General features: G+C 50.3%; 1 pseudogene across 1 annotated transcript; it reads right to left on the reverse strand.

Moving 5' to 3' along the window:
* Positions 1-445: 445 nt before the first annotated feature.
* Positions 446-1,072, reverse strand: LOC148879557 (14 kDa proline-rich protein DC2.15 pseudogene; annotated as a pseudogene). The gene has a single exon (XR_016105646.1). The product of XR_016105646.1 is annotated as a 14 kDa proline-rich protein DC2.15 pseudogene (transcript).
* Positions 1,073-14,188: the final 13,116 nt, after the last annotated feature.

Here is a 14,188-nt window from a genome sequence, read left to right on the forward strand (position 1 = left end):
TTAAATAATAAATAATATATCATATATTATAAATATACATATATATAATATACATACATATATATATATATATATATATATTTATTTATTTATTTATTTATATATAAATATATGTATACTCATCGGTTTGGTTAACCGTCAGTTTTCTATATTGGTTAATCGAAACTGAACCGACACCTTTGGTTTTTTAAAAACACCGAACTGACTAGTTTGATTAACCAATTTTTGGTTCAATTTTGGTGGGTTCGATTTTTTTATTTTCTTTGCTCACCCCTATGTGAAACTGATGCACTTAGTTTCTCTTTTATTGAGCAAGAACAGTCAATTGTATTTCATTTGTGGAAATTTCTAAGGTATGGTACCTGAAGAAAAACTTTAACAACCCACATGAATTTGAATCATTACAAGCTGATTGTTTATCAGTTATTTAGGTACCATAAGAATACTTAAACAAGAAACAAACACTTAGTATCCATACTTAAACCAAGAGATCAATACATACATGAACAAAACTACCAAGTACCAACTACTAAGAAACATAGAAACCAAAGAGCTGAAGATTACACCACAGAATGGCAAAGAGAAGTAGAGAGATAAATAACAGAAACAGTAGTATCTAGGCACACTGAAATCCATCTGGGACCTTCCTTCCACATGCATTCACTATCAAACTGAGAGCTTGGGGGATATTAAGGTTGATGCCCAAGATATTGGCCTTGAGAGCTGTACACAGACACATAGCAACTTCAAAATTAGCAAGACCACCCAAGAAAACACAACATGGACCCTTAGGAGGAGTACCAATGACTATTGGCATCCCTAGTAGGTTGGCACATACACCCATTTTAAGCATGTTTCGTGGGCAATTCACAGGCTCATTAGGGATGAATGGAGCCAGCAGGGGAGCTTGCAGGGAGGTTGGATTGTTGGGGATGGATGGAAACGGAGGAGTATTAGAGATGGTCTGAGGAGGAAACTGAATGGATGACACACAAGAGAAGAAGAGAAGGTTGAGGAGAATGAGCAAGGCAGTAGACACCATGGAAGCAATAAGAGCCATCTTACATGCTACACACCAAATTCCTAAGCTGTCTCATTATTTATAGACAGCCAACTTGTGCCAAGTTGAGATAATATTTGTTGCACTGAGTAAAGAGTAAACAACCCTTTTTTTCTTCCGATGTCTTCTTTTCTTTGAAGGTGTTAGCCATGTGAGAGGTGGTTACCATTTTAGGGTTTGAGTGACAGTAAAAAGTTAATATTTTCATGGCCACCCAAAGCTAGGGTGGTTGAAACATCTCATCTTCCCTTCCAACCATTGAATACTGCAAGTGCCCATTTGCCCACTTGCAGTTTTTTTAGTTCTCTATTTGGTCGGAGATGCTCAATTAATTGCTCATTAAGTACCTGTTGCATCTACAGTGCACGTCTAAGTCCTCTAGGGGCCCCACATTTGGGTATCTTTGTCCAAAATGCTCCTTGACCACATGATCTTAAATGAAAGGTCTGATCTATTGCAAAGATATTTGGACAATCAACATTATTAGGAATTAGAACTCTTGAGTCTTGGCCAGCCGCCTATCCTACTTAATTGAGTTTTAGGCCAAGTGAGGTCCTACCCAAACTGGGCTGGTCTTAATAGGCCAGGAGGCCCTCCAATGGAACCTTAACCTAATTGATGGAGTGCGATCCGGCTGGTCTTAGCTGTTCGCTGCCTTGCTTTCGAACGAGGTAGCAGGGATCCTGAAACGGGAGAGATGGGAAAGCTCCGGGGGGAACCCGGTGTAGAGGCTCCGAAGCTCAAGTTAGAATCTTTCAAAAGCAAGGTAATATCAGATAGCGCAAAGTTTTTGCATACCTCTCTTATCGGGGGGCAGGGGGCTCTTATAGTCGCTTCGCGTACTCGTCCCGAGGCCCTTGTCAGATCGGGTATGATTACTATGGCGCTTGTCAACTCGGCTGTCGTCCCTTCTGCTGAGACAGAACCGTCACTGCCTAACCGTCTAACTGGAGATGGCGGCGTCAGTGGCGGTGGTAGGTGACCGTTTAGAGTGCTGCTGCCAAAACGTCAAATCCCAAATCAGTCAGGCGTGGCGCCCTCGGGCACGGAATTCCCTGGTGCCAGGCATGGTACAACTTGTTTGGCTTTGGTGCCTAGAAGATGATGCGAAGTGCTGAGCGAGGCGGTCTTGAGCTCGGAGGTATCCCGAACTGTAACAAGGTGGGTCAATTCGGCGAAGTGTGTCCCGAGCTGTTACAAGGCGGCAGTTCGGCGAAGTCTACCCCGAGCTGTTACAAGGTGGTAATTCGGCGAAGTCTATCCCGAGCTGTTACAAGGCGCAGTTCGGCGAAGTCTACCCCGAGCTGTTACAAGGCGGTCAGTTCGGCGAAGTCTACCCCGAGCTGTTACAAGGCGGTCAGTTCGGCGAAGTCTACCCCGAGCTGTTACAAGGTGGTAGTTCGGCGAAGCCTACCCCGAGCTGTTGCAAGATGGTAGTTCGGCGAAGTCTATCCCGAGCTGTTACAAGGCGCAGTTGGGCGAAGTCTACCCCGAGCTGTTACAAGGTGGGTTAGTTCGGCGGAGTGTGCCCTTGTTGCCGCCTAGGCTTGACCCCTTTTGTCGAGCTGTCGTTTCTGCCACATGTCTCATAATAAAGAGGTCGGGCCAAATTTCCCTTCATCAATTGCCCCCCACTCCTTGCGCCGAGGGCCTTGCCATGGTGCGGGGAGTTTTCACGAGGTGGTTGTAGATTTGTCCCGTCCTTCAAACATTCACTGTACGAGACGCTTTTGCTAGGGTTTTTTCAATTTTCGAGAAGGCTGGAAAAACGCGGGTGGTTGTGACCGTGCGTTTTAAATTTCAAACCAACTCGCGCCGCTGGGATGTGACAGCGGGTCATTTCAAAAAGGCACGCCACTGCTGTACGTACGCCGTCGACTGTCAGGGAGACGTGCAGCGCGTCAGATTCGAAGAGACGCGTGTCGAAGCGACGTCGGTTTCAAAAAGACGTGCTGACGTTTTGCTTTTTTCGGAAAGACGTGCGCCAATCACGTCTTGACTTTAAGGGTTGCGCGGTTGGTAAGAACGTGGGCCGTCGGATCGTCTTCAGTCTGCACGGTCGATTCTTGTTTACTATAGCTAAAAATAGTGGGGGACCCCGGTTGGTTTGTCACTTCTGCGGTTGTCTATCGAGTTCGCGTCCAACCTTCCAACTCGCGTCTCTCTTCCAGCTTGCGTCAAGGCTGGTTATACAGTCTTCACGGTTCTTTAGCTTGTTCTTCAAACTTTCCGGTGAGTACTTTCTTGAACCTATCTTTTCCCCAATGTCTAGCTTTGATAGCTCAGACGATTCTTCGAGTAGGGCCGGCGTAGGTTCCACCAACCGAGCCGTGTCCCCAGACTGCCTCAGTGACCCCAAGGTGGAGCTTGAAGACTATGAACTAGTGGGCCGAGTTGCTTCGGGCAGTTTGGCGTCTACCTCCCGCCGAGGTCGGATGCTAGACAGGTTTGGTCCTTCGACCATGATGCCTGAGGGGCTTCAATCCATACTTCTGTCCTACAATCTTCCTGGGGGGTACACATATTTCATTCCTTCGGGTAGCTTTCCTTGGAAACACGGTCTCGACGAGATCGTGATTTTTCGAGAGCAGCTCGCCGCAGGGTTGCGACTTCCTTTCCATCCGCTCCTCGTCGAAGTCATAAACCACTTCGGTGTCACCATTGGCCAGCTTCATCCGAACTCTATTCGGAACCTGGTGGGGACGATATCCCTTTTTTGCGAGCAGAATTTCCCCTTGGATTTAGAGATATTCTCCTCTATCATGATGCTCAAGAGATAGGGGGTCCTCTTCCTGGGGGGAGACGGGCGTATTACCTTACTCCTCGCCAGGGTTTTAAGCTTCTGCACGATCTCCCTAACAAGGTCCCGGCGTGGAAGTGGGACTATTTCGGCGTGCGAAGTGCACAAGGATGGCCCTTTCAGACCGGGTGGGGTGAGGCCGCTCCCGACTCGGGCGTAACTCTTGATAAAGAGACGGTGAAGGGTCTCCGGCAGTGGGCACGGCAATGCTTAAAGTGCCACCACTACTTAACGGAGGCTAAGCTTTTTGCAGTCGGCCTGAGTTCGGGTAGGTTTCTGGCTATGCGGTTTCTTGCTTGCTCTGTTCCTTCATTTTTTCTGATGTCGAACTCGTTCTGCAGGTGTGATGGATGCGGAGAGAACTCGCGGCGGGCGTTTGTTCCAAGGTATGAAGAGGAGGAAGCGGGTCGCCAAGCGAACTCGTACCGAGCTGCCCCTGGATGAGGAGCCCCAAGCCCCAGACCATACGACAGAGGATCTGCCCAGGGAGCCCGAAGTGACTCCACCGGTGCACGAGACTGCCGGGGCACCTTTCGCTGAAACCACTCATACGGGCGCTCCTGCGTACTCAAGTGCTCCTCACTCCGGGTCTGCTCATACGCGGGCTGGGCCCTCAGGCTCGGGAGCTCAAGGGGAGTTTAGGAGCGTGTTCATGCCGAACTACGCTCTTCAAAAGAGTAGGGATGCTACTTTCCCCGAGGAGGTCGCGGCGTGGACCGATCTTCCCTTGAATCAGGTCGCTTGCCGCGCTGTAACACATGCCATGGTGGTAAGTGAGATTTCGTCTTCCTTTTTTATTCTGTTGCTTCTGCTGTTATTTGCTCACTTGTTTCTTTTGGTAGGTGAATTCTTCAATTCATGCCTTGGCTGCCCAAGTTGAGAGGAGCTCGCGATAGGCGCGAGCTGCTGAGGCTGCTGCTCATGCAACTAAAGAAGCCTTCCGTGCTGTAGAGGCAAATACCCGGGCTGCTGAGGCGGCTGCTTACGCTGCTGAAAAGGCTGCTTGCGTCGCGATGGCCAGACAGGCGAGGTCTCAGCGTGACGCCGAGGCCATGGGGGTAGTTGTCAAGCACATGGCGGACTTGAAGTTGGATTTGCAGCATCAAGTCGAGTATCTTCAGGAGGACATTAGGGAGAGAACACAGATTTTCTCCCAAGGCATTGAAGATGCCAAAAAGAAGGCAGTTGAAGACTATATTGCCTCCCCGCATTTTGACGATCTGATGGTGGACTCTTACAGGAGGGGGTTCAAGTTGAGCCGGTGGATGATCCGGAATACATACCCCAACCTCGATGTAAGTGCCATAACCACTTCGCGCATAACTCATGAGATGGCCAATGCTGCCGATGGCGAGCCGGACTCTGAAGGAGAGGCAGGGCCTTTGGGTGTTGTTGAAGTGCCTTCCGATGGCGAAGAAGTAGCTCCGGGCATGTAATTTTTTTCTTTTTTGCCAATGTACTGTTTCTTGCAATGGAGTGTCTTTTTCCCCTAGCTCATCTTCCCCGAGCTGTTTCTTTGCCGGGTTTTTAGATTTCCGTGGTCTTTTATGCCGCGAACTGATTTTTTGCCGAACTGATAATGTGCTGAAGTTCCTCGGCTTGCCTTGTGGCACGGCCTGACTTTGTCCACTTCGCTAGGTGGTTTATAGGTAGTATCGCCTCAAGTTCACGATGTTCCACGTTCAGGGTACTTGTTTGCCTTCCAAGGTTTCGAGTTCATATGCGCCCCCGAGCGCTGTTTTTACTTTATAGGGACCTTCCCAATTAGGTCCAAGTTTGCCGACGCCGGGTTTGGGCACCATAATTTTTCGGAGGACCAGGTCGCCGACTCGGAAGCTTCGTTGCTTTACTCTGCTATTGTAGTAGCGGGCTACCTGCTGCTGGTATGCCGTTGTTCGGATGTGCGCGAGGTCCCTTACCTCGTCCAGTAGGTCGAGGTTGGTGCGTAACTCGTCTCCGTTCGTCCGATCGTTGTATGTTTCTAATCGCAACGTTGGTATTTCGATTTCCGCTGGGATCACCGCTTCAGTGCCGTAGGTGAGGTTGAAGGGGGTTTCTCCCGTGGCTTCTTTTTCGGTCGTTCGGTGAGCCCATAAGACACTTGGTAGCTCTTCGGCTCACAATCCCTTAGCTCAGTCCAGACGTGCTTTCAGTCCGCGTAGGATGGCTCTGTTCATTACTTCCGTCTGACCGTTTGCCTGTGGGTGCGCGACTGACGTGAAATTTTGTCGAATCCCCATGTCCTGGCACCACTCTTGGAACTTGATATCCTCGAACTGTTTGCCGTTGTCGGAAATTAGAACCCGAGGTAATCCGAAGCGACATACTATGTTCTTCCAAAAGAAGTTCTGTATGTTTCGGGGAGTAACAGTTGCCAGAGGTTTGGCTTCTATCCACTTCGTAAAATAATCTACCGCAACAACTAAGAATTTTCGCCCGCCTGCTGCTGGTGGGAATGGCCCGAGGAGGTCGATGCCCCATTGTGCAAAGGGCCACGGGCTGGCGAGGTATTTGAGGTCGGAGGTAGGTTGATGGTGGATGTTAGCGTGCTTCTGACACTTGTCGCATTTTCTGACGAGCTTGATAGCTTCTGCCTTCATCGTTGGCCAATAGTATCCTTGTCGAAGTGCCTTTTGGGCGAGTGCTCTGCCCCCCAAGTGTCCGCCGCACAGGCCTTCATGAGTGTCGCGGAGTACAAACTCGGCTTCGGTAGGTCGCAGGCACCGCAAATAGGGGAGCGTGTACGACCGTCGGTATAACCGTTCGTCTATTATGACATATTTGGCCGCCTGGCGCTACACCCTTTTGGCGGCATTGCGTTCTACAGGGAGGGTTCCGTCTATCAGGAAGCTCGCGAGTGGATCGATCCAGCTCGGCTCTGCTTCTAAGATGGGAGCGACCTCCTTTGTCCCCCTGAGAATACTAGGCCGAGGTAAGTCCTCTATGTACACAGTTCTCATATTGTTGTGACTCGTGCTAGCTAACCGGGACAGGGCGTCGGCCTCAGTGTTTTCGGACCTCGGGATTTTCCTGATGATGTGTGACCGGAAGTTGAGCAGGGCTTCTTTTACTTTGGCCAAATATGCGATCATGGAGAGATCGCGTGCTTCGTATTCGCCGGTAACTTAGTTTACCACGAGCTGAGAATCGCTGCAAATGACCAAGTGTTTTGCCTTTAACTTTCGCGCTAGGTCCAGCCCGGCGATTAGTGCTTTGTACTCTGCCTCGTTGTTGGATGCCGCAAACTCAAAGCGTAGCGCGTACTCTACTTTTGTGCCGCTCGGGCCGCACAAGACTATTCCAGCTCCGCTGCCCTGCCGGTTCGAGGAACCATCCACGTGAAGGATCCAGGGCTCCTCATCCCAATTCGCTCTTCGCCTGATCAGGAGAGATGCCACACTGGATGTTACTTCACGAGGTTCAAACTCTATGGGCTCAGGAGCTCCGGGTTCGCCGCAAATGGGGACCTCGGGCTCGACCTGCGGGGCTTCGTGGCTGAAAATGCACTCGGCGATAAAATCTGCCAAAGCTTGGGCCTTGATAGCGGTTCTCGGTTTGTACTGGAGATCGTACTCGCTGAGTTCGATGGCCCATTTCGTCAGTCGACCGGAGACTTCGGGTTTGAGTAAAACTTGTCTGAGAGGCTTGTCAGTTTGGACGATGACTGTATGAGCCTGGAAGTACGGGCGGAGTTTTCGAGCTGCTATTACTAGGGCGTATGCTAGTTTTTCTATCTCCGGGTACCTTGCCTCTGCTCCCTGCAAAATCTTACTAACATAATATATGGGTCGTTGGACCCGGTCTATTTCCTTTATTAGTACCAAACTGACCGCCTCGTCGCTCGCCGAGAGGTACAGTTGTAAGACCTCGCCCACCTCGGGCCGGGCTAAGGTTGGTATACTAGCGAGGTAACCTTTTAGTTCGTCGAACGTGAACTGGCAGTCCTGGGTCCATTCGAACCCTTTGCCTTTGACTGCCTTGAAGAAGGGTAGGCAGCGGTCTGCTGACTTGGATAAGAAGCGGCTTAGAGCGGCTATGCGGCCGTTTAGCCTCTGGACCTCTTTTACTTTCCGAGGTGGTTTCATATCTAGAACGGCTTTTACTTTGTCCGGGTTGGCCTCAATACCGCGCCGATTGACAATGTAGCCTAGGAACTTGCCCGAGGTGACGTCGAAGACACACTTGTTGGGATTCAACTTCATGCTAAAGTGTCGCAGGATTTGGAAAACAGAATCTAAGTCTTGTATTAACTCTTGTGAAAACTGAGTTTTGACGACCATGTCGTCTACATAGCACTCTATCTTCGTACCAATCAGGGGCCGAAACAGCTTATTTACAAGTCTTTGGAAGGTTGCCCCGGCGTTTTTTAGTCCGAAGGGCATGACTTTGTAGCAATACAGGCCGAACTTGGTAATGAAGCTGGTTTTTTCCTCGTCTGATGGGTCCATCCTAACTTGGTTGTAGCCCGAGTAGGCGTCCAGGAAGCTTAGCAACTCGTTTCCCGAGGTCGCGTCCACTAGGCGGTCAATTCTGGGGAGGGGGAAGTAGTCTTTCGGGCAAGCTCGGTTCAGGTCGGTATAGTCGACGCACATGCGCCACTTGCCGTTTGCCTTTTTTACCAACACCGGGTTGGCCACCCAGCTCGAGTAGTGGACTTCCCTTATGAAGTTTGCTGCGAGGAGCTTCTCAACCTCCTCGTCGACCGCTCTCCGGTGTTCTGGGGCTAAGTTGCGTTTCTTCTGTCTAACGGGTCTGACTACAGGGTCAGTATTAAGCTTGTGAGTTATCAGTCTGGGGCTAATGTCGGGCATGTCGGCCGCGGACCAGGCAAAAATATCTAAAGTTTGGAGTAAAAAACTTACCAGTTCGGCTCGTAGGGGATCTTCTATAGAAGCTCTGATGCTTAGTGTGCGAGCTGGGTCCGTAGCTGAAGCCTGGATTGCGACTGTTTCCTCCGTGGGCGAAGCTCGCTCCTCACCTTGCTCCACCGGCCGCTCCAGCTCGAGTTCGTCGGCCGTCTTGGTTTTTCCCTTTAGGGTGGCAACGTAGCACTTGCGGGACTCGAGTTGGTCGCCCCGCGCTACCCCTATACCGAAGTCCGTAGGGAACTTCATGGCCAAATAGTAGGTGGAGACCGCCGCCCGTAGGACATGCGTGATCGGCCGCCCTATTATGGCATTGTATGGGGAGGGGGTCGCGACTACCAGGAAATCATGGTTGAGTCTAACCGCACAAGGCCATGTGCCGACTTTCACAAGGACAGTTATTTTCCCGAGGGGCCTAACTTCCTCTCCGCTGAAACCTACTAGGGGAGTGTTCACGGGCTTCAGCTCGCTCCTCTTTAACTGCAGCTGGTCAAATGCCGATTTGAAGAGGATGTCCGCTGAGCTGCCCGAATCTACGAGCACGCGCCTGACCTCGAAATCGCTAATCCTTAGCTTAATGACAACCGCGTCATCATGGGGGTAGTGGACTCCTCGCGCGTCGTCCTCCGTGAAAAAGATTGGCTCTTCGGTCTTTGGCCTCTTTGGGGGGTTCCTTTCTTCGAGGGCCACTTCGCGAACTGAAGTCCGGGCTGCTGCCAAGGTACACCCCGCTACTACGGATCCTCCCACTATTACATGGATGGTTCCCCGAATTGGCCTCTCTTCCGGAGGCTGCTTCTGCAACGGTTCGGCAGGTCTGTTGCTAGACTCGGGTGCATCCTTTTCTTGCTCCCCTTGCCGACCTGCTTTATTGTTATTGTTGTGCTGTACAAAATTTCTCAAGTATCCGCGACGGATGAGTCCCTCTATCTCGTCGCGGAGGTTATTACACTGTTCGGTGCTATGACCATGGTCTCTATGGAAACTACAATACAAATTCTTGTTTCTATCGTTCGGATTTCCCTTCAGGCGAGGTGGCCACCTAACGTACGAAGCGTCTTTGATCGTCATTAAGATCTCTGTCCGCCTCGTGTTCAATGGCGTGTAGTCTGTCCGAACTGCTAAGGGGGCCCGGAAGGACTGGTTCGGCTTCGGCTCCCAGATCGGGTTTTTTCTACTCATCGGGTTGGGGAGCTCGCCTTCTCTCTTTCTTTTCTCGTTCCCGCCTTCGGTTCGTTGGTTGATCTCTTCCTCAGTCCTCATGAACTTATCCGCGAGTTTGAAGAATTCGGCCACGGTCGCGGGCTGGTTGGCCACCATGTGCCATTTGAACTCTTTGTCCGTCACCCCTCTTTTGGCCGCCGCGAGCTGCACTGCGGGGTCCAACCGTGGTATTTGCAAGCATGCCTCGTTGAACCGCTTGATGTAGCCCCGAATAGACTCTCCTTCTCTTTGGACCACTCCGAAGATGCTTTCCTCTGTTTTGGGGCACCGTCGGCTGGTGACGAAGTGCGTGGTGAAGACTTGCACGAACTGGGCCTAGCACTTTATCGACCCGGGGGCCAGGTTCCTGTACCAAGTGCGGGCTACCCCCCTGAGGGTGGTGGTAAAGGCCACGCACATGCACGATTCGTTAGCCCTGGCGAGGTGCATTTGCGACTGAAAGGCGTCAACGTGGTCGTTGGGGTCGAAGGACCCGTCGTACTTGTCCAGAGGTTGGAGTTTGAAGTCTCTGGGTAAGGGGACCGCCAGGAGTTCCGATGCGAGGGGGGAAGGAACGGAGAGAGCCAGGGTAGCCCCTACCTCGTCCGAGCTCGTGGCTTTGCCTCTGACTTCCGACAAGGCACGGGTGGCGGTCTGGTGGCTTCGCCGGCGCCTTCGCCGTTGAGCGGGCCTTGTGCTGGCGCTGCTGGCCTCTGTGTTACCGACCTCAATGGGCTCGGAGTGCTGGTAGTCCGCCGCCAGGGCGCTGAATCGATTTTCGGTGAGCGGGAGCTCGGGCTTGGAGCGCCGGGGTGCCGACCTTGCGGGCGAGGTTCCCGACCCACCCGCGGGTTGCGAGGCGGGGATGACATTTCTCTCTCTTCGGCCTGGGGACGAGGCCTAGCTGTTGGGGTGGTTTTGGGGCCGGGAGGCCTTCGCCTGGCGGGGGCACCCATCCTGCGGGGAGGCCTTGACCGGCCTCGGAGCGGGGTGGCGAGGTGGAAGTAGTGGTTGGTTCAGTGGCAGTTGGGGGAACTGCTGTTGGTAGTGATACTGGGAGATGTTGTGCAGCACTTGGTGCTGGTGAAGCTGGTGTTGCTGGAACTGTTGCATTTGGGCTTGCATTGCCCGCATGCACTGCACCAGGTCCTCCAACTGGTCTTGGCTAGCTGCCAGGGGGACGACAGTTGGTTCAGTGAAAGTTGTTTCAATGGGGAGATGAAAGGGGACGTTTGTGGTAGGAGGGTTTACGGGTGCCACTGCTTGTGGCGTGTTCAGGATGGGGATACCATCCGCCGAAAGGGGGATGGTGAACTGTCCAACGCACACCACGGGGACCTGAAGTTGCTCCCCGGTGGCGTTTGTCTCCATGCCGCGTCCGGTGTTGCTGGAGGAGGCCATGAGTATTGGGATTTTTAAACAAGAAAGGGGGGTATCGAAGTTTGGAGGGAGGCTTTTTTAAGCGTGTTCCCACAGACGGCGCCAATTGATGGAGCGAGATCCGGCTGGTCTTAGCTGTCCGTTGCCTTGCTTTCGAACGAGGTAGCAGGGATCCTGAAACGGGAGAGATGGGAAAGCTTCGGGGGGAACCCGGTGTAGAGGCTCCGAAGCTCAAGTTAGAATCTTTCAAAAGCAAGGTAATACCAGATAGCGCAAAGTTTTTGCATACCTCTCTTATCGGGGGGCAGGGCGCTCTTATAGTCGCTTCGTGTACTCGTCCCGAGGCCCTTGTCAGATCGGGTATGATTACTATGGCGCTTGTCAACTCGGCTGTCGTCCCTTCTGCTGAGACAGAACCGTCACTGCCTAACCGTCTAACTGGAGATGGCGGCGTCAGTGGCGGTGGCAGGTGACCGTTTAGAGTGCTGCTGCCAAAACGTCAGATCCCAAGTCAGTCAGGCGTGGCTCCCTCGGGCACGGAATTCCCTGGTGCCAGGCATGGTACGACTTGCTTGGCTTTGGTGCCTAGAAGATGATGCGAAGTGCTGAGCGAGGCGGTCTTGAGCTCGGAGGTATCCCGAACTGTAACAAGGTGGGTCAGTTCGGTGAAGTGTGTCCCGAGCTGTTACAAGACGACAGTTCGGCGAAGTCTACCCCGAGCTGTTACAAGGTGGTAGTTCGGCGAAGTCTATCCCGAGCTGTTACAAGGCGGTCAGTTCGGCGAAGTCTACCCCGAGCTGTTACAAGGCGGTCAGTTCGACGAAGTCTACCCCGAGCTGTTACAAGGCGGTCAGTTCGGCGAAGTCTACCCCGAGCTGTTACAAGGTGGCAGTTCGGCGAAGCCTACCCCGAGCTGTTACAAGATGGTAGTTCGGCGAAGTCTATCCCGAGCTGTTACAAGGCGCAGTTGGGCGAAGTCTACCCCGAGCTGTTACAAGGTGGGTTAGTTCGGCGGAGTGTGCCCTTGTTGCCGCCTAGGCTTGACCCCTTTTGCCGAGCTGTCGTTTCTGCCACGTGTCTCATAATAAAGAGGTCGGGCCAAATTTCCCTTCATCACTAAGAATATATTTTTTTTTTTTTGGTATTCCTTAATCTAAGAATACTTGAATCTTCGGAAGATTCAGCCTGCATTAAGCCATTCCAAATCAGAATGCTTTTTTTTTTTTTTTGTTTTTCTCACTTTTTCATGGGGTTGATTAGATGGGGTAATAATCCTTATACATGATTCTTGTAGGGCTATAGAGCTGAGTAACAACACTATAACAGGGACCACTTGGTGGCCCAAATGGGTTACCCGTATTGCCCTCTCCACCATGGATTCTTCAACTAGGGCGAAAAGAAGGACCAGAGATGATGTTGTCTTAGCAAGTGGAGTCCTAAGGGTCCCCTACCCCTTCATCATGGACAGTCTGGAATCTGGATTGATTCTCTCTCTCTCTCTATCATTGTTATGGCCCAGTGTGGTCCTCTTCTTTATGAAAAAAGACCTCAATATAGAAACCCCTAAAGATAACTAGTGAAGAATAGATAAAAATCAAATGTAAACACATTTTTGGTGGTGGTAATGTGAAATGCATTTTCCTTTTTATTGAGCTGCAGCATGAGGTTGCACTGCATCTGTTTATAAAACCAAAGATTTGTGGCAATGTGCAGCATTTACAGCTAAAGGTGCCATTGCCAGTTGAATATCTCATTTCGCATGCATGGCTGACGTGGGGCATTATTATTGGTTAAACCAAGGTTCAAATAATTGTTCCCTATTGGCCTGTATTGTTTAGTACATATCGTATCGGGAGCACCCCAGTATGCCTTTACATAGGGTGTATCAGGGTTTTTGAGGTGGAGGAATCTTAAATCAGCAACCTGAATCGAATTTGAAAAAAAGTTAAAAAAACAGTATCGATACCATCCGATATGCCGACAATATCAATATTTAGAACCTTGGGTTAAACACCAATAGTTCAGCTATCATGTGCACTTAATCCAGATTCATTTAGAAACGACCCATTGATCTTCCAAATGGCTAATTAAATTGGAGATCAATGGGAGTCACTGTACCCCTCTCCCCAACCCGTATTCATGGAAAAAAAATGTTGTTCACAGTATCTCCCTACATTTTCAAGATTGTTTCTATTTTATGTATAATTTTTATTAAAGTATAGAGTATAGACAACTACAATGAAAAACATTTGATTGTCCATGTTCCATAATCTGTCTCTCCACGTGACACGTTAGTTTATACAGCCATACCTCCACAACTGTTCTTTTCGGTGCATCTTTCGGTCTGCAGGAAGCTCAAAAGACAAAATTGGTCATTTTCCGTTTGACATCACGTAGACCCAGGGCGGAGTCAAGTATATTGGTGGGGTCCTCGCCCCCCCCCCCCCCCCCTACCCCTTAAAAAATGTTTTTTTTTTTTTTGTTTTTGAAAAAATCGGTAATAGACAAAAATGTTTTTTTTTTTTGAAAAAATCGGTAATAGACGCCAACCTTTCCGCCCCATGTTCTTGTTTAATTCCACCCCCCTTAAAAAAGAAAATTCCTGTCTCTGCCGCTGTATAGATCGAAAAATGCAAAAAACACGAGTGTGGGAAAAAATTGAAAAGGCAAAAAATTAGGAAGCTTCAAATGAAGCTTTTGGTTTTTTTCACACTGAAAATATCCATTCTAACTGTTGTTAACAGTCCAATAGACCATAATGCAAAATAAACAGTCTTGATCTTTAAAAACAAGACCCCAAAAGTTCAGTATATCTTTTTATCTATTCAACTGTTGAAAGATCTACCTAGAAAGACTTTCCAAACAGCCCCTTAATAAAAA

The sequence above is a fragment of the Nelumbo lutea genome, chromosome 1 (genome assembly GCF_056320005.1).
Source record: "Nelumbo lutea isolate HS-2025 chromosome 1, American lotus-T2T, whole genome shotgun sequence".
Taxonomy (NCBI): domain Eukaryota; kingdom Viridiplantae; phylum Streptophyta; class Magnoliopsida; order Proteales; family Nelumbonaceae; genus Nelumbo; species Nelumbo lutea.